This window comes from Malaya genurostris, chromosome 2 (genome assembly GCF_030247185.1).
Source record: "Malaya genurostris strain Urasoe2022 chromosome 2, Malgen_1.1, whole genome shotgun sequence".
Taxonomy (NCBI): domain Eukaryota; kingdom Metazoa; phylum Arthropoda; class Insecta; order Diptera; family Culicidae; genus Malaya; species Malaya genurostris.
This window is the reverse complement of record NC_080571.1, coordinates 287,296,491-287,317,323: the sequence shown is the minus strand read 5'-3', so window position 1 is coordinate 287,317,323 and position 20,833 is coordinate 287,296,491. Positions and strand designations below refer to the sequence as shown.

General features: G+C 38.5%; 1 protein-coding gene across 6 annotated transcripts in view; it reads right to left on the bottom strand.

Moving 5' to 3' along the window:
• LOC131430449 (Kv channel-interacting protein 1-like) overlaps positions 1-13,846 on the bottom strand; it is a 251,462-nt gene extending 237,616 nt beyond the window's left edge. For 2 of the 6 annotated variants that reach the window (XM_058595460.1, XM_058595455.1), the window contains exons 1-2: positions 13,485-13,638; positions 12,467-12,731 (exon numbers count right to left, since the gene is read on the bottom strand). The gene's annotated coding sequence lies outside the window, so the exon portion shown is untranslated. Of the gene's footprint in view, positions 1-12,466; positions 12,732-13,484; positions 13,639-13,705 lie in introns of those variants that run through there. The other 4 variants (XM_058595456.1, XM_058595457.1, XM_058595458.1 and 1 more) reach the window with 4 other exon arrangements.
• Positions 13,847-20,833: the final 6,987 nt, after the last annotated feature.

Genomic DNA, 20,833 nt, shown 5'->3' with positions numbered 1-20,833 from the left:
TCAGAAAACTGAAACTGACCCAGGGTAGTTTCATCAAACAAACACTTTTCACGAAACTGTGTTGATTTCGTACTTAGCAACGGGGGTTTGAGCAAACCTGATATAAAAATCAGGTTCGAAACTGACTCGATTTTCAGTTCAACAACGTTAAAACTAGGCTCGAAACTAGCTTCAAACAAACGGTTTGACAGCAGTTAGGGTGGAAACTGGGTTAGGTTTGGTATCAAGCGAAAACGACAATAGTAAAGAGTAGATCTGAATGTAGCTAAAATTAGTAACTTGTGTCTAGTCTATTTTGTGCCTTAGTAGAGTTTATTTTTACACCAAGTTGAACCCCTATATCAGCTCAATTTCGATTTCACTTCAATAGAAACCAAAAATGTAAATGTACCGGGTAAATAGTAACCATGAAGGTACAAATGGCACATACGCTCTTGTTAAACAATCCTTTTACACTACGTACTCCCATAGTGGCATCGTCGGTTCCCGATTCAAGCGACCATCGGGAACTTTCAAAGGCGAATAAATTTTCTTCGAGGGAAATTGTTCACATTCCTTCCGTAGTTTTATGTTTTTTTTTGCTCATCCACAGTCTGCTATTCGGTTCTCTGCGCATTTCCTGCTGTTTTCACTACGTTTCACCTTGCAATTTCCGTTTTCCGCCAATCATGTGGTTTCTTCCACCACGACATATGTTGACTCTGGTGATCTGTTATTGAATATTAGCTATTTCAAATGTCACCAAGAGAAACATTTATGTCATATATGAATATTCTTGTTTCATAACTCTAGTCAGTATTGGATGTGAAATTGAACTCTTGAATTCATCTCTTATAAAAATAAATAGTTAATTGAACCTGTTTTCGAATTCATATAACTCTGCCAACAAAAACACACGGTGACAAAACGTGACTACCACAGAATCAATGACCACTAGATGCCGCAAAAGCATCACCAATACCAGCTAGTCTTATTGTGTGCCATGCATCTAAATATTCCAGGGCTATTAAGCTGACATTTAGTACCTTGCCTATATTTATATGTCAAAGTGATAGATTACCTTATGCTTCAAACCGAACGTTTTTTTTTTACGTTAGTAGTCAATTGTCTATCGTATGGTGCTGTAATTGACAATTTAAATTCAAAGTTTAAAAAAAGATTCTTTCAATTGCTAAACAGTCGTAAAAACGCACACTCAAATAATAAATCACTACAGCTTCATGGGATTATTCACGTGAATGCATTGTTTGACTTGTTTTTTGCTACTATACGTGATTCCTATATACAACATATGGGCTTCTTACGAGGGGAATGACACGTAAAATTTTTACTCTGGACCCAAACGGCTTAATCGTCTTTTTCGCTTATACAATTTTGGATGGGACAAAATTTTGATTTCAGTTCCATCTCTAACTTTTCGTGTTCTTGTTTTGGGTTTCATAAGAACTATGCAAATTTTTGACTTGATCGGTAAAACTATATTTTCGCGCCCGATGTTTAAACTTTGTATGGGATTTGGTATGGGGGAATCGACGTTTTACAAAAAAAAATCAGCTGGAGAGCAACCTATAAACTCTAAATATCAGTGCCTGTATTATTTCCGTAGGAAATTTAACGAGGAAGAAAATCTTCAAATACAGGGTCCGCCATGTAACTTTTATTTTTAAACATGCAATAAAACACAAACGGTTCATCCGATTTCAATTTTTTTTCATATTAAAGTACAATTCTTCCGGTTAATTGTGGAATATAATTTCATTCAAATAGCTGCCTCGACTGGCCTTGCAGTACGCCATACGGTCGGTCCAGTTTTTTAGTACATTTTCGATTGTATGCAGCTTCATTTCAGCTATGGGTGCACGAATGTTGTCATTCAAGGCTTGAATTGTCTCTGGTTTGTCAACATAACACTTATCTTTGACAGCCCCCCAAAGATAATAGTCCAATGGCGTCAAATCACAGCTCCGAGGCGGCCAAACGACATCCGAATTTCGACTGATAATTCGATCTTCGAAGACTGTGCGCAGAAGATCGATCGTAGCGTTGGCTGTGTGACACGGAGCGCCGTCTTGTTGGAACCAAATGGTGTCCAAGTCTTCCTCTTCAGGTAACGGGAAGAACCAATCGCTAATCACGGTAGCGGTAGCGCTCGCCATTGACCGAAAAATGGCCCAATGATGCCGCCAGACCAAAATCCGCACCAAACCGTCACTCTCTGAGAATGCATCGGCTTCTCCATGGTAGCGTGCGGGTTTTCCGTCCTCCAGATGCGACAATTTTGCTTATTAACATATCCGCCGAGATGAAAATGTGCCTCATCCGAGAAGATGATTTTTTGGCAAAAATCGGCGTCTTCTTCAAGCTGATTGCAAGTCCAGTTTCAAAGTAAAACTGCACTATTTTCACGCGTTCCTCAAGCGTATACTCAACCATTTTCGTTCAGCGGAAGGATAAAACTAAGTTTCTGTCAAATCAGAAGTGACATTAAGGTTACCAATGTCGAAATAACCGCTAGCTCAAAAAAAATTAGATACTGCAAATTTGTAAAAAAAAAATATTGAAAGAAAACTGAAACAAGGTCTGAATAATGGCTCATTCCCTAATATATCTAGCTAGCTTCCTGCTAGTAGTCGTAATATGATTTGACTTTCTTCTATTATGCTATAACGGTTGATCTGAGTTGTTTGATGTTTTCATAAAAGTTACTTAGCTTAGTTACTTAGAAGATTGATTTTAAGTGACAAGCAATGTTCCAAAACTCACTGTAAAAATACAAAAAAAGTCATGTAAAGTCCAAACTATATGATATAGAGAGTTTACGTCTTCGGCAAAGTTATTGGATTTGAGTTTATCTAAAACATTGTCGAAGCACTTGAAAACCCATCTCTTCAAATTAAAAAGTTACGGCCTTTTGAAAAATCAACCGTGAATTCAGATCCTTTAATGTTTGCATCGCTTCGCGTTGCGTGTCGCGCCGACTCTGGCTCCTCCCTATCCTTTCACTTGAAAAAAAAACAACTCCAATACTGAAAACTTTATGAATTCGGAAGGCGAAGACCGAACACGAGATGATGGATCCAGATGGTAAAGTCCGAGCACAATACAAAGCGATAAAAGAATACACAACTAACCAACACAACCGGCGAATGTCTGTTCGAACAGCTTTACATTTTTTCAGGATAAATTCGCACCAGAAAAATTAGGCAAATGCTAATTTTGTTTAGACAAACTTTGTCGCGACCGGAGTGTATTCGGAACCGACACGCACGCCTGCTACGATCGAACTTTCTATAACGATTTGACAAGAAAAAAGATTAGTAATCAAAATTTTGTCATTTTCAAAAGTCTAGCTCAATTTTGGAAAAAAAGTATGCAAAGTTGCTACAAGTCCAGAAAGTTTCATTGCTATCGGAGAAGGTGCTGCCAACAATTGTTCAAGGCTGTCGGAATGTCGATTGAATAATCGAGTAATCGATTAATAACCCAATGCCAATAATCGAGAAATTTTTTGAGTAATCGATTGGAAACTTTATTAATCGTTTAGAATTTAAACGACTAATTTGAAAAATTATAATCGAGTAATTTGAGAAATCTGACAACCCTAGCGAAATAGAAACCAAAATTTTGATACAAAGCAAACAGTGTCAAAACTAAGTAAAATGGAGGTTAAATCCGGGGGAAAATACACAACAATAATTATAATACGCTAAATTGTACTAAATGACTGGAAAGAGAAAGTGCACGAGCTTACCATAGTTGGGAAAGATTCTGCCGATGAGAAAGACATCCTGCCATTGGATCTCGCAAATACTTATTTAGTACTAAAAAAACGAACGCAAGTGCACTTCGAGTACATGTTTGGCTGGACCTATTATCATACAGCAGAGAATAAAATGATTACCCGAGAATGGACTGAAGTCGTTCTTTGAAGCGGCACTAGTGCCTAGAAGGGAGGCTCAATGGGTCGGCAAAATCGTGATGCCGGTTTTTTGGGATTGTCATAATATGCTTCTAGAGGACCACCTCAAAATAGAAAAAAATACAAGCATTAGCGTGCTTTAATGGAGCGATTAAAGACCGAAATCGCAGTGAAAATGCCTTACATGAAGCACATGAACATCACTACTATAGTTAAAATTAACGAATTAGGGTTCCAATTACTTGCCCATCCACCTTGTTCGCCTGATTTGACCTCCTCGAACTATTAACCGACGACACGACCTGACACTCCGAAGAAAAGTCGGCATTAAAAGTGTTCGTAATCGATTTACCACCAGTTACCATAAATTGAGTGACCCCTTACTAATGTAAAAAAATGATCTTTTGAGCAACACTGTTCTAGTTGCTACGATCTAGTTACCAAGTGACCAGTGTTAAAATAAACAAACAGTGACTCTTAGCGTGAAATCGGAATATATATATATATATATATATATATATATATATATATATATATATATATATATATATATATATATATATATATATATATATATATATATATATATATATATATATATATATATATATATATATATATATATTATATATTTTTATTAATACATAGGAATAACTCATTTCAGATTTTTGTACTCAAATTAGTCTTGTTAGTTAGTGGCAAACTCGGTTTTCGGTTCCTAAAGCATTGGAAGTATTGTTCAAAACACTCCACATACAAATTGAATCGATATAAGCAAGAAATCGGTGTAATGTATATGATTTGTTTGGTTTTTGTTTTTTTATATAATTAGCTCATATTACTGTGCTAATATTTGTCTGGTAATAACATTCGATAGTAGGCTTTCTGTTTTTATTCTCTCAGAGAATTTTCGGAATCTTCCGTCATGGATAGGAGAGCTTTATTCCAGATGTTCCAATCGTTCGGGCTTGCTTTAAATAGATCTTTGCTAGTCATGAACTGTTGTTGCGTTAATTCAACACAAGCTATAGTGAAATAGATCGGATTTGTATATCGACAAATATTGTTTTTTTTTTATTTTCTTTACACTTAATTGACTAAGACCAGAATTCATCCATCTCAGCTCGGTTTATACGACAGCTGATAAAAATTGTGCTGGTAGGAAAATTCCAAGACACAGTGACACAAGATTTTCCACTACAATTGAAACAAGCCTCTGGCAGCGGCTAAAATCGTCCTCGATCGAATGTTCGGCTTGTGGAATGGCATCAACATTTGTTTTGTTTACATTTTAAAATCTGTTTAAAACCAGTAACCAAGGTTATGGTAACTGTTATTCAAAATCAATAATTTATCAACTTGTGCTGCCAGTTTCAACATTTTTTCTAGAGATTTCGTTTTGACATTACCAGTTACTGACGGGTAGTTAAATTTGCGATACAGTTTCTATAGGCGAGTGGCATGTCGTGTCGTCGTATTAACTGTTCCCAAACCTCAAATCATCGCTGAGAAATCGATGTGAGTTTCGTTATGGAATTTTTTACCGCTTCCACGGATTATTCCACGACTCAAAGTAAGGGAGCTATCTCGGACCACTTCTCAAAATCTATCACAAGTCTTGTGGATTTTTGTGCTTTATAAATGGACATTTTGAAGGTCTTAGACATGTGCGACTGAAATGGCATGACAGTAAACGATAAGAAATGTAATACAATAACCTTCTCTCGGTCACAGTCACAATTTTTATTTTATTACCTAATAATGATAGTTCTAGTGGACAAGTTTAAAGTGTCTGTTAAAAACGCCGGTAGAAGGCGCATCGAAAATTATGTACATAAGCAATACGACAACTGGCTTGTAAGACCAGCGTCCTATGCATTGAACCGCCAACCCGGGACTTACATGCGAACGGCTGAATGCAGAAGTCGGATAATTGCAACATAGTTTGGTAAACCTGTATAAGTATTTCAAAATGCAAAAACCGGCCAAAAATATTGAGAGCAAAACCCGGAATCGGATTTCACAATACAAGACTCGTTTGAAAACATCATTTTTGGAAGAACCGGACAAAAAACTTTGAATGTAAAAACCGGACAAAAACGTAATCAATTCTTCCTAACTAAAAATGTTGTCGTGAATACGATTTACTTTACTATGGGGCGCCTTTTAAAATTTACCCTCTGAGAGAGTGATAAGTTTTTGATCATGAATATCTCTTGTTGTATTTAACGTATCAACATAATTTTTGCTACATGCCATTGGAAATATGATCATCAATTTTCGATAAAAGTTTTAGTTGTATGACATAATCTCGAACAATTCAAAATTAAACTTTTCTGAAATGTTTGGTGTTAACTAATATCAAACTCATGACGCCTTCCTCGTACCTGGGTAGGTATAAAAGATTAACATTTGATATACTTCGTTCATTCTAGCCTGCGCAGTTGACTAGACAGGAAGTAAAGCAAGTGCATCATTTCGGTTGGTTCAGTTCTAGTGTTAAGAATTCAGTTCAGTATTGAATCAATTGTGGGACTTTTTAAGAGTCAGTTTCGCTTCAAAGACGATCGATTGCATCATCCTGATGCTGGTCGTATGCATTGGAGCAAAATAAAACGAAAAGTGGACAACGATGGGGAATATTATGCAAAATCAGCTCTTCTAATGGCTCCAAATGTTATATAAAGAACTATTAGAATTACTTAACTGTTGAAATATGCAAATCTGAAATGAATATAATAAATTTAGTAAAGGTTTACAATCTAACAGATTCTAATTAGAATATTAGATTTTGTGTGTATTGGTTCGAATACGTTTTGCTTAGAGTACTTGTACACTCTAAAATAGGATCATTAAATTTGCATTAAATCAGAAGAAATTTCTCGTATCGCGTAGTAGTAAAGAAGGGGAAATCATACCACAATTCTCGTCAAAACTATTACCGAACAAAGGAATTAAATCTTAGTGTGTGTGAATTTCCATCAATTTTCATGCACATATTTGGACCAGACAATTGAATAGAAAATTACTTTACAGTTCTAAGCATTTCTAGAAATATCCATAGGAAAATCTATGCAATCCAATATAATTTTACATCGATCATCTCTATCTCTATCCCCTCACAATCTAAGACATATGAACCGATACCATGAATTGTAACCATTATTATTGACTCTATGTAAAAACTCCCCCCCCCCTTTCCCCGAAATGCCCCACCTTATATCTCCCAGCCACCCCCAAACCCCTACCCCAATCTGATACATACCCGGTGAACGACCATTATTAGGTTAAAACCGGGGGTAAATAATCGATATAATAATAATAATAATACATCGATCATGGAATACGTCTACACATAACTCGGTCCATGGCTGCTTGTCGCCAGCCACTCAAGGCACGGATGCTTCTGAGATCACCCTCCACTTGATCGATCCACCTTGCTCGCTGCGCTCCTCTTTTTCTTGTACCAGTCGGATTAGATTCAAGAACCATTTTCACTGAGCTGTCGTCCGACATCCTTCTGGCATGCCCAGCCCATCGTAGACAACCGATTTTAGCTGTCCGTACGATGGGTGGTTCTCCTAGCAGCTGTTGCAATTCGTGATTCATACGCCGTCTCCACGTTCCGTCTTCCATCTGCACTCCGCCATAGATGGTCCTCAGTACCTTTCTTTCCAAAACCACGGAGGGCGCGTTGGTCCTCTGCCAGCATAGTCCAGGTCTCGTGGCCATAGAGAACAACCGGTCTAATGAGCGTTTTGTAGATGGTCAATTTCGTGCGGTGGCGTACTTTTCTCGATCGGAGGGTTTTTCTGAGTTCAAAGTACGCACGATTCCCTGCCAAAATACGTCTCTGTATTTCTCTGCTGGTGTCATTATCGGCGGTCACCAGTGAGCCCAAATACACGAACTCGTCAACCACCTCGATATCGTCACCGTCTATCAATATTCGTGGTGGGAAGCGTAGTGTTTCTTCTCTAGAGCCTCTTCCTCACATGTATTTTGTTTTCGACGCATTTATGGCCAGTCCGATAAGCCTAGCTTCAGCTTTCAGTCCGATGTAGGTTTCCGTCATCTTCTCAAGGTTACGTGTCACAATATTAATATCGTCAGCGAAGCCAGAAAGTTGTACGGACTTTCGGAAGATCGTGCCACTCGTGTCGATCCTCGCTCTTCGAATCACACCTTCCAGGGCAATATTGAACAAGATACAAGAAAGTCCATCACCTTGACGTAGCCCTCTCCGAGATTCGAAGGGACTCGAGAGCGTCCCAGATACTCGGACGTAGCACATCGTTGCTTTGACCAATTGCGTCAGTTTATCCAGGAAACCGTATTCGTGCATTATCTGCCATAGCTGTCCTCGATCGATTGTGTCGTATGCCGCTTAGAAGTCAATGAATATCCACGACACTTCTGGAGTACTTGTCTTATCGCGAATATGTGATCCGTAGTGGCTCGGGCTCCAGTAAATCCCGCTTGGTACGGCCCTACGAATTCCTTAGCTGGTGATAGACGACGGCAAAGGATTTGGGAGAGTACCTTGTAGGCGGCGTTCAGCAATGTGATTGCGCGGTAATTGCAACAGTCTAGCTTATCGCCCTTTTTGTAGACGGGACATACAACTCCACCCATCCATTCCTGCGGTAGAATCTCCTCCTCCCAAATCCTAGAAATCATCCAGTGCAGCGCTCTAGCTCCTCCATGTTTAAGCAGCTCGCCTGGCAACTGGTCATTGCCCGCGGCTTTGGTGTTCCTCAGCTTGCCGATCTCCTCACTTATCTTCGACAGATCAGGGGCTGGGAAGCTGTCGTCGGCTGAGCGTGCACCCAGATTGATTCCTGTACCGTTCTCTGTATCTTGTGCTTCGCCATTCAGATGCACGTCATAGTACTGCTTCCACCTGTCGATCACCTCACGTTCGTTCGTGAGAAGGTTACCACTGGTATCTCTGCACATTTCGGCCTGTGGCGTGAAGCCTCTACGTGAGCGGTTCACCTTCTCATAGAACTTCCATGTGTCATTTGCGCGGTACAGCTGTTCTTCTTCTTCTTGGTGGCGCTTTTTCCTCCGGAAACCGTGTTCTGTCATCCTCGCCCTTGCTGCATTCTTCTCTTCGACCAACTGCTGACATTCGCCGTCGGACCAGTCATTTCCGCGATTCGATAACCTCGTACCTAGAACGGTTGCAGCAGTGCTACTCACGGCGGACCTTATGTTCCTCCAGCCGTCTTCAAGAGTCGCCGCGCCAAGCTGCTCTTCCGTAGGTAGCACTAGCACCAGTTGTTGCGCGTATTCCTCTGCCATACGAATGCTACGTAGCTGCTCGAGATTGAGTCTCGGTGTTCGTGTGCGACGAGGGTTGTACACCGTCGATAGTTTTGAGCGCATGTAAACCGCGACAAGGTAGTGGTCAGAATCAATATTGGCACTGCGGTAAGTGCGGACGTTGATGACGTCGGAGAAGAATCTCCCGTCGATGAGAACGTGGTCGATTTGATTTTCCGTATGTTGATCAGGTGATCTCCAGGTGGCTTTGTGGATATCTTTGCGGAGCAAGAAATGCTTCAAACTAACATTCCTCGGAAGGCTGCAAAGTTCACGCATCGTTGACCGTTGTCGTTTGTTACCGCGTGCAGGCTCTCCAGCCCGATCACGGGCCTGTACATTGCCTCCCGGCCTACCTGAGCATTCATGTCGCCGATGACGAGTTTTACATCCCGCCGTGGGCAGCTGTCGTAGGTTTGTTCCAGCTGCGCGTAGAATGCTTCCTTCTCGTCATCGGGTCTCGTCTCATGTGGGCAGTGCACGTTGATGATGCTGTAGTTGAAGAAACGGCCCTTGATCTTCAATACGCACATTCTATCACTGATTGGCTGCCACCCAATCACGCGCTGGCGCATCTTGCCCAACACTACAAATCCCGTTCCTAGAACGTTGGTTGTGCCGCAGCTCTGGTAGAAGGTAGCCGCTCGATGCCCACTTTTCCACATCTTCTGTTCCGTCCAACAAAGTTCCTGCAGTGCTACGACATCGAAGCCGCGGATTTGAAGCTTATCATGCAGCATTCGGTCGTATCCTGGGAAGCCAAGCGTCGTATCCTGGTGCAGTTCCATGTGCCAAGCTTCCAATCGTAGTCCTTATTCCGTCGCGTAGGTTTTTGCCGATTATTCCGAGTGGTATTTATATCCTGATTATTCGTAACAAGTGTTTTCCGGGCGGCTTGTTAGGCCTGCACCAACCTTCTGTCTCGCCGGAGGGCCATCGTGTCAGCACTGTTTAGAGTCCCACACTGACACAAGGACGGTAATCAGCCGCTCCTAACATGGAGAACAGACGCTGTTTCGAGCCGCCCCAACATGGGGAACAGACGCTCGGGTAGGCTCGTTCTCTGTAAAGAGAAGGCAAGCCCCCCCTTCCCTGTCAGCATACGACCAAGGTCCCACCGGGGTTGGTTACCCGATCTTTCCTATGGTTACTCGTACCCCAGTCGGCACCGCGGGGAGGTAGGGATAGGAGTTACTGGACAAGAGGCTAAGAACCACATTGGGCCCTGAATTACGCATTGTCCAGTCGTTTACCAACCAAGGTACAAGCGTTATGAGACGTTACTCTCTTGTAAGTTTTATGTGTCACGAAGCGTTATGTGTTACTTTTTTAAATTATAGGCGTTAAAAAGCGTCACAAGAGTTTCGGCATCCAAATTTTTACATGTTGGAGAGTCACTTGCACTTGCAAAATCTACTGCAAATGTCAAAATTATGAAATAATTAGAAACAATACAACGACATAAAATATACTGAACAAATTAGCACGATGACATATCTTATCGAAACGAAAACTTGTATCTAATTTTGAAGGAAATCAGAAACAAGAACGAAATGAAGGTTTGAAAAATATTATGAGGCTCTTGATTTTGACAAATGACACACGGAAAGACCGATATCAGCATTTTGGCGAAAAAATTAGTTGATTTTCTGATTTTAGTTAGTTATTTTTTGAGACAACTAAAAAAATCTTACTTTTGCTTATTTAGATTTTTTAATTCTAATTTCCTTGATAATAATAAAATATTTATTGAAATGGCTATTTTTTTAGTTGAATTCACCAATTAGACGTGCTGTCATTTCTTAGCTAAGGCACACTTCATTTCCATTCAACTAATTTTTTAGTTGAATTAGAGAAATAAAACGTTGTTTTCAACCAACATAAATGGTTGAATTGGTTTCTGCAATTTGCAGCTATATGGGCTCTGTCGCCGAAATAACGCACCGTAATGACTACTAGCCACTAGATGGCACACTACTACCGAAAAAAATTTCAGTCGCGGTTGTCTTTTCTATATTGGCAGGTTTAAATACGATGTTGAATTGGAGAAAAACACATAAGCGAAACATAAACTTCTTTTTGAACATTTTTCTTCTAAATCGCTGTTTTCTTCATTCGACTTCGCGAAATCGACTCTCTCACTGAAAACTTTGAGCACTCGGAAAATAAAAATCGAATACAAGTAGTACATCGAACGGCGTGGCCCGGAAGGTTGGAAGATACAAAAAACATCATTTGACATGTACAATTAGAGTGCAACATTCGAAACTCAATTCACTGTTCCGCGTAAAAACATTATTACGCACAATCGCTTCAAATGCGCACAAATTCTGAATAAATACACTTTCCACTAACAGTTTGCGTCATTTTTACATACCGGTTTAGAAATTTATATATGGATATATCGTAACACATGCGTAAAACATCTAAACAATTTGCAAGCAGTTTCAACAAGACTGTCCCTTTTAGCTTTTTATTGGATTGTTTTGTTTTGACACTTCTTATGAATTTTGTGGCTAATAAACTGGTGATAGATAAATAGAAACAAATTTTCTGATTTTAAAAACAAAATTAGTTGTCAATGAGAATTTCGTGTTGGATTGAGAAATCCGAGTCCGGTTTTCGCTCTCAATGTTTTTATCCGTTTTTTTTTATTCAAAAATACTTAACTGGGTTTTCCAGAATAAGTTGCACTTAACCGATTTTTACATTCAGCCGTTCATATGAGTCGATGAGTTCGTGTTCGAGTGAAACTTTCTTAATTGATTTAATCAAAAAGGACATCAACTTACCCAATTCCGAATTCCCAACATAAGACCTTTGTTTAGCGAATGCTGAAACAGACTGTAAAAATAACTTGGGATACTTTAAAAATTAAGAGACTGTAGAATTTAGAAGTTTACACTTGGTGTGACTAAATGCAAATTTTGACAGTTTGTTTGAACCTAACGACAAATTGGTATGTATTTCAGGAAAGTTTCACACTGTATCGCATGTTCAGTAATTTCTGGTTGTATCTGTTGAATTTGAAACACGAGGTTAAATATTTCAATATGAAATATTAGTCCATTTATCTGATCCCAATATAAATGAAATTTGAAAATTCCATGCTGTTATAATTGTTACTGCCTCACAATCAGTGGATCAATTGTGTAGAAGTTACGCTTCCGCAATCACAAATGTTACCCTAGGCTTTAGCAAGGTTTTTTTTTGTCCTACCTTTTCCACCCTCCGCTCCGCTGGAGTATTTCACTTTCCGCCACCGCACTTTGTTGCTATATAAAGTTAATTCACTCTCACTTGCTGTACTGTGTAGCTGCTGTCGTTCACTTTGGCTGTGTGTTGTTTCACTGAATATTTATAAGCAGTCAGACAGCCGATTTCTTCTGGACGGAAATTATCGTCCCGTCAACCACTTGCTATGTGGTGGGTTTTTCCGCATCAAATTCGTCTGCGAAGCAAAGCAGAAAGCACAACTTTTGCTCTGGAAAAAACGAAAAACCGCACATTGCACTTGTATGCTAAACCGTTACTTATTCGCTACAAATCATGAAATATGCCTTTGAACGATGGATCCTGATTTTTGTTGGTTTGATGATGATGGTAGGTCGTCAGTGCCCAGGACAATTGTTTTCTACGAAACAAACAGAGCAAATAAAAACCAAATTTTTCAAACCACAACTGAAAAGCTTGCCCTTTATGACAGTACAATGGAAATAATAGTCGAAGGTAGGTGTATTGACAAAACAGAGAATAAAGGAGCAAGCGTTGAGTTTCTGCAAAAAAAAAACATATACAAATGTCAGGCGAGCTAGCTGAACGAAACCTGACGAAGTTTTAATTAATTTTTATGAAAGCGCTTCCGACATCACAGTCTCACAGTAGGAGGTTCTGCAGAATAAAGCAGAAAATACAAAAACGAGGAAAACTTTTCCCGAACTGCGTTCTGTGGAATTGCCGTATTTCCATTTTTCCAAATAACCGCGAGAAGGTTAAATTCAAGTGCAAGCGTTGCTCACTTTCTTTATGGATGAACCACCTCTGTTGTTTAGGGACGAAACGTGGAAATTGAGCACAGTGCCGAGCAGGAAGTTTTCCATCCCGTCCGCACACACCAGTCTAATGTTGTGAAGCGTGGTCTGCGAAATCATATAGCTTTTAGCAATTCATTGCAAACACGAGACTGACTGCCAGAATAAGTTGACACGAGGAAGCGTAAATACAGGCAAACACACACCAGCCAAAATTTGCCATCCCCACCACAAACACCAGCGTCGTGAACGCGACAGGACCATCACAAGGATCACGGCACCGTGTATGCCAAATCATTCTTTACACCACACAGTAAACGCTGCATTTCCCTAGATTGCGAAAGCAGTGGCAGTTTCGAATTCCGAAAAGAAGAATCGATGTCAAAAAAAGGCGCAAATAGCACTACGTGTTGTGAAAGCTACTAACAATACACAAACGCACACAATCACCTTCGCACGTTTAGAAACTGACACGGCGACTATACAGGAAATTAAAGCTCAAAAGCTCCACTTTGTTCCGGCGAGTGCAAACTTTCCGTCCGGCTACGCGTTCTAAAGCAATCTGTCGGGTTTCACCGAGCTGCTGGTGGGTTTTTATCCTTACACGAAAGCCGAATCGGGCTCCTGTGCACGATTGCACGAAGCGAGCACGAACCGTACCAGCAACTAGCCCTTCGTAACCAAGAGCAGTGAAATCAACCCTCGAAATACCGGGTGCACGATTTCGAACAAGGCTCAATGAGACTTTTTTCGATGGAGACGGTAGTATTTTGTAGTTGCTGGGATGAATGTGTTTTCTCGTCATGGAATCCGGAATAACCCGCATAGCGTTTTGGCTACCTGGATAGATATGTTCGAGATATGTTCTTTTCAAATATCCTTGTCCTTGACATTTGTAATGATAAGGTTCATTGTATGTCAGATCAGATTTCAGTACATATTCGCTACCATGGTAACTCTCACAATAAATGATTTTTATGGACATCTAAATCTATAGTAAATAGTAGTTTAGTAATCATTACAGACGTTTTTTAAAAGTGAGATAAGAAGCCACGACTTTGAAAAAGGGTAACCATCATGTCGAATTACGTTATGTCATTTTTTGGTAAGTTTTTCTATAGAAAAGATCTGCGGATAAATATCCACTATTCATAAATTAAAGTGAAGATCGATAAACGCTTGCTATATTGTACTGTTCATAATGATTAGGAAGTTTCTTTTATACAGATGTCGGGAGTATTATACAAGCGAGCAATTCAGATCACTAACGAATCGGGATCCCATTAGTTTGGCCGGTTATTAGTTTCATCGGACTCTTTGGTGACATATATTCGTGAATGGCCAAAACAGTCCAAGAAGAATCTGTCGGACGATGCTAAGAGTCTTTCTGCTAGTTAAGAATATTGTCAGCTAGCAAAAAATAAATTCAAATAACTGAAAAAATGAGTTGGGATTATACTTTTCTCTACCAGCAGATGACATAACTTAATTCGATTTGATGATTGCTTTTTTAAAAGTCGTGACAAAACAGTTACTAAACTATTCAGTTTATAGACTTCAATATGCAAAAAAAACATATTTTGTGGCAAGTACCATGGTAATGAATATATACTGAAATCTGATCTGAAATACAATGAACCTTATCATTGCAAATGTCAAGGACAAGGATATTTGAAAAGAACTGCATAGTATGTTTGAGAAAATTGATGAGTTTTTAATGATAAAAAACTTTGCAAAACATGAAAAACTCATAAAAATTGATAATATATGTGTTTTCGTACAAAAACTGGTTTTAGGACACCCTATTCAGAAAATACATTATATTTCGAATTACACTCAAGTTACGAAAATAGTATTTTCAGCGAATTAGTTTGAAATAACTTTCTAAACAACTTTGTCGAAGTAGCTTAGCCCCTAGGTTGACCCTGAGCTGAAATAATATTTTTATCTAACTTTTAGGGGGATTAATCACAAAAATAAAATTTTCCCAAAAGATGGCGTCTATCATTCTGAGCAACTTTGCTGAAGATACTGTACCTCGAAAACCACGTTTTTAATGAGTTATCAATTAAGAGCGTAAAATTGAGCTTTTGAAGCACTGTGCAGAGCCGGTATTCAGAAATCAGCATAACCCAAAACGGTTTGGATGGCCTTAATCTAATATGACGAATAAATTGCAATACTTATGAGATGGTTTGGTCAATCCGATTTGGCTTTTTCGAGAAAATAATTGAGCTTTGAGAATTCGAAAGTCGGTGTAGCCAAAGTCAGTTAAATTGACCTAAAGAGCTGTATAGTTTACATTTGATTCAAAATTTTTGAAAATCAGTGTAGACTGATTCGAATGGTACATGGGTAAAAATTTAATTTACAATATTTAGCGAAAAATTCTTTTTAAATAACAATTGATAGAATTTAAAGAAAATCGTTTAGAAACAAAACTAGTTTGCTTTGAACCAAATAACAATTGTATTCGATTCCAGGTGAAATGAAATTCAGGTGGAAATGAAGTATATTTGAATTCAATGCACAATATATTTTAATTTAATGCTTATTTTATTTATTTCTGTGCGTATAGATTTAAAAAAATATTTGCTTCGAAGTAAATATCGAATGTAGTTACACAGATAAAAATATTTTGTGAATTTACATCTATTTTCATGCACATATTTGGAGCAGGTAATTAAACATAAAATTACTTTAAAATTCTGTACGTTTCAATATAATTTAATCGCAAAATAAGCGTTAATTGAAAGATGCAGTTATATTAATTGAAAATTCAATGCAATCCAATTTAGTTTTGCACCGATGAAGGTTTTCAATCAAAATTTCGATTCAACTCATGTCTATTCCATGTTACTATTGATTTACATCTCGTGTAAATTTCATTATTTCTTTCTGTGTATTTAAAAAATATTTTTTTTATTCAGGCCTATTTGCGTACAAGCCGATTTTTTAAATAATTTTTTTTTGAGTTGGATCTCGTTGTCACCCTTTTTCCATTTCCCTCCTGCGAGGATTGAGGGGCACTTCGTTCGTGGTTCGTCTCGTCATCCATTGCCGCATCGATGGTATTGTTGTCGATTTCCGTCTTCTATTCGTTGCTAGTTGCTGTAGATGCACCTTGTTGTATATTGGTTGCAATTGCTGGTTGGTTGGAGGGTAAGTTGTTAACTGAAGCCGGTGTACTTTGCTCTATAGAGGATACTGATGGTTTCGTTGAAGGGGATGCTTCATTGTTGTTGGCGGCTGTCACAGGTGTACTGGGGTTGCTAGGCAATATTGACATGTAGCCATCTGATTGTCATAGGTAACAAGTGATTTGCACGGAATTCTTGTATCTTGACCGAAAATCACATAAAAAAGTATAGGCCTCCTCAAGCGCATGCGTAACAAACGTACGCCATTTAGAATACCGGGGGGAATTCTTCCACTTTTCTTTTTCGATAGAGAGAATCTTTCCGTATTGGGACATAGTTTTGCGAATATAAGAATCGGTGACGCTTGAGGAGAGATCATGTACACGCACTTCTATAGCACTATCATCCATATATACTGGAATTTTGTACTTAATGTTTTCGTGCTCCACATAGTGCACATTGTTATTGTCTTTTGCGGATTGAATTGCATCCAACTCTTCATAAAATCGGATGTAAACAACATTATTCATCTTATTGCATTGAAGTAAATGCACACGTTTAATGTCAAGATGCATTTGCTCCTTAAACAAACCTTCAAGTTCTCGTATCAAAGGTCGAATTTTGCACTGTCTGAAGTCAACAACAATTGTATTCTTTCGTGTCGGCGGTAGCTTTTGTTCGTTTGGTTCACTCATTTCGAGGTCTATTGTTCACTACACAATACTGTACATGATTTCTTCTGGCCCGAACGCAAGCGGTTTTGTTTTATCGACTGACTTGGATGAGATGTAAAACCAAACTGATCAAATGTAGTTGAATCAGAGGAATATGAAAATAAGCGCTGATTCAAAAAAAAAAATTTTAAATTCAAAGTGTAAAGACTGTTCCATAAAGTATGGACGCACTTTGATTTCGCTGTAAATAATTCACAAGTGTTAGATATTGAAATTTGTTTCGATATACTGATGATATTAGACTACAAAAACAGAATATTATTCTCAACATTTGCTACTTAGCCACTCAATAAATTCCGTACAGACTTCTTGGCGACAAGTTTTGACACTTGTTTCCAATCTTTTTCGAACTGTTGAATAGTTTCGCCTGCCCAGACATGTTTCCTAAGATGTGCCTTCGTTCATGCCTAAAATTCTTCAAATAGTCGAAGTTGTGGGCAAATTTGTGGATTCATGTCTTTTGGGACGAAAGTGACATTTTTGGTAGTATACCATTCTACCGTTGATTTCGAGTAGTGGCAAGAAGCAAGATCTGGCCAGAAAACAACAGGATCCTTGTGGCTTCGAATCATGGGTAGAAGTCGTTTTTGTAAACATTCATTGATGTATATTTCGCTGTTCATTGAAGCAGTGGTGATGAAGGGTTTCGAAATCTTACCGCAGCTACAAATTGCTTGCTAGACCATAACTTTCTTACTAAATTTTTCGACTTCAATCGATGTCTCGGACTGGTTTAACACTTGCCCTTCTCGCACCGTATAATATTGTGGTCCCGGCAAGGATTTGTAATCGAATTTCACGTAGGTTTCTTCGTCCATGATTATGCAGTTCAAATTTCCAGCAAGAATCGTATTGTACAGCTTTCGAACCCTCGGCCTGATCGATGCTTCTTGTGTCGTTTTGATTGTTTCTGTTTCTTATAGGTTCGAAGATTCAAACGTTCTTTAACACGAAGAACATTTGACTTCGAAGTGCCACATCCCGAACTGAAACCTCATTCTTTTGTTCGAACGCCTTCAGTCTACGTTTATCCAACGGTTTATCCTCAAAGGTGTTATCCTCACCGAACTTCCTGATTGCATTTCGCACGGCTTTTTCACTTACTTCTTCCATTTTGCTATCTTTTTCAGTGACAGTCCGCGTTTTGTGCACCATTTGTACACAATTTTTTGACGTTGTTCTGCTGAAAGTCCACGCATTTCGAAACAAACTAATGAAAACAAGTTAGAGAAGAGTGTAAACAACAGGACGCAGCCATAAAAATTGACAGATTCTGAACCATTGCGAAATGGCAGCGGTTTTTGGTTGCGTCCATACTTTCTGGGACAGTCTTTATAATTATTTCGAAGGTCTCAGTGTAAATTCAGCAGCTAGAAGTTCTATATGAAAGATCTATGATAGAGCAGAAACTGGAACAAACGTATTCCCAGCAAGCCGTTCTAGTTTTATTTATTCGAGCAGTTCTCCTGTCAAATTTAAAACTGGTCTAGGATGCCGTTCTATTTTTGGAATATTTAAAACACGAGTAAAGCACTGCTGGGGCTGCCAGTTTTTCTTGTTATAAAATTCAGAATGAAATTTTGTAACTGACATAAATTATGCATCTAGAACTAGAACACAACTGAATATGCCTTCAGACAATAACAAGACAGTAAACGTTAAGGACATGTTCAGGAGTGTTACAGTTCTAGATTCATAATTTAGGTCAGTTTTAAAATTTAAATCTGGAAATTATAACAAGAAAAACTAGCAGCCCCAGTAGCGTTTTACTAGTGTTTCAAATATACCAAAAATAGAACGGTAGCGTATACCAGTTTTTAATTTGACAGTAGAACTGTTCGAATAAATAAAACTAGAACGGCTGGCTGGGGATATATTAAAGATCGCCCATATATAACTTTCAGCTGCTGAATTTACTCTAAAAAAATGTAATACAATAACTGTTCCAGTAGAAAATTTTTAAAGTGTTTGTTGAAACACCCGTAAAAAGCACACCAAGAATTAGGTACATCAGCAATCTTTAGTAACATTATTTTTTATCCTTGAGCCCCCCTCTCCCGAAACGTAATCCTGGGTACGGGCCTGATCGTCGCACTAAATTATTGAACACACTTCGCCCTATCGATCTGGAACCGGAAGTCGGACTCGGATGAAATTAAACAGCAACCTATGAGACTATATGAACTTTTATTTGAGCCTAAGTTTGTGGGAATCGGTCAAATCATCTCTGAGAGAAATGAGTGAATCTCGTTTTAGAGTTTATGACCACTATTTCCGATACTTGGAACCAGTACAGCCAAAGTCGGTTCGTTCAGTAAGTAACTAATAAAGCCTACAAATTGAATCAGTGTTAAGCCAACTTTAGAATCTTCTTTAGTACCAGAACGTATCGACGTGTACCAGTTTTGCATCATCATTTTGAATAACGATTTGAATGTTTTGACACTCATCACCTAATAATTTCGGAACCGAAAGTCGAAACTAGATGAAATTTTCGTTTCGCCATCACTTGTGAAAAAATACTCATGAGATTGAAAATTTTCATTAATCGCACTGTAATACCACACCCGGCAGTCGGATCTGGATCAACTTTTCGGAGACTTTTTGAAGAATTTGATGATCTTTCAATTGCTCCTTAGTTTGTGAAAATCGGTTGAAAAAATTTCATTCATAAATTCGTGCATATGTAATTCCGGAACCGGAAATCGGATCCAAATAAAATTCTGGAAAATTATATGAGGCTATAAAACCTTTCATTTGAATCTAAGTTTGTGAAAATCGGTTCAGCCAAATCAGAGAAACGTGTGTGACTATTTTTTTCCTTTTCTTGGTGCATATCACCCTATAATTCCGGATCCGGAAGTCGGATCCGGATAAAATTTAATAGCAGTTTTTGGGACCTTTCATTTAAGTCTGAATTTGTGAAAATCGGTTCAGTAACCTCTGAGAAAATTGAGTGACATTATTTGTCACATACACACACACACACACACACCTCCGGGCCTTGGTTGTAAAGCCGATTTTCACAGCGATTGCATAACCTTTCTATAGAAGAAAAGTAAAAACCCTTCTTAATCCACCTAGTGGTGGGATAATGCCTTTCTCTTCTTTCATAACAGTCTCATGAGAATATATTTCATACTTTTATTAAATAATTTCGGACACTAATTTTGACACCAATTGATTCAGATTGATTCAAATAGTTCACAAAAGTATGCTTCAGTGTTTATGTCACACAGTCATTTCTAAAAAACTAGTGCTTGACATTTGCGTTGCCTATTTGTATGAGAACAGTAATACTAAACTAAAAAAACCCTTCTTAGCCCACTTAGTGGAATTTTCATAGATCTTGAAATTTCCGAAATCGAAAAAAAATTTTTGATGCCAAAAGGCTTAGAATTGCATGAAACGTCGAGATTTAGTGTCATCTCAAAAAAAATATTTTGAAAAAATCGACTTTTTGGGATATTAAAATTTTTCCAAGTCCCAGAAAGTAGATTTTTTCAAAAAAATTCAAATTCAAATTCAAAATTCAAAATTTTCAAACCTTAACCGCCGGGCAGCAAGCCTTACTAGGAATGTCCGATACCGAGTCGATACTTTGAGGCATCGATACTTTCTTTCAAGAATCGGATATTTTTGGTATCGATATCACATCAGAGCGATACTGTTAGTATCGAT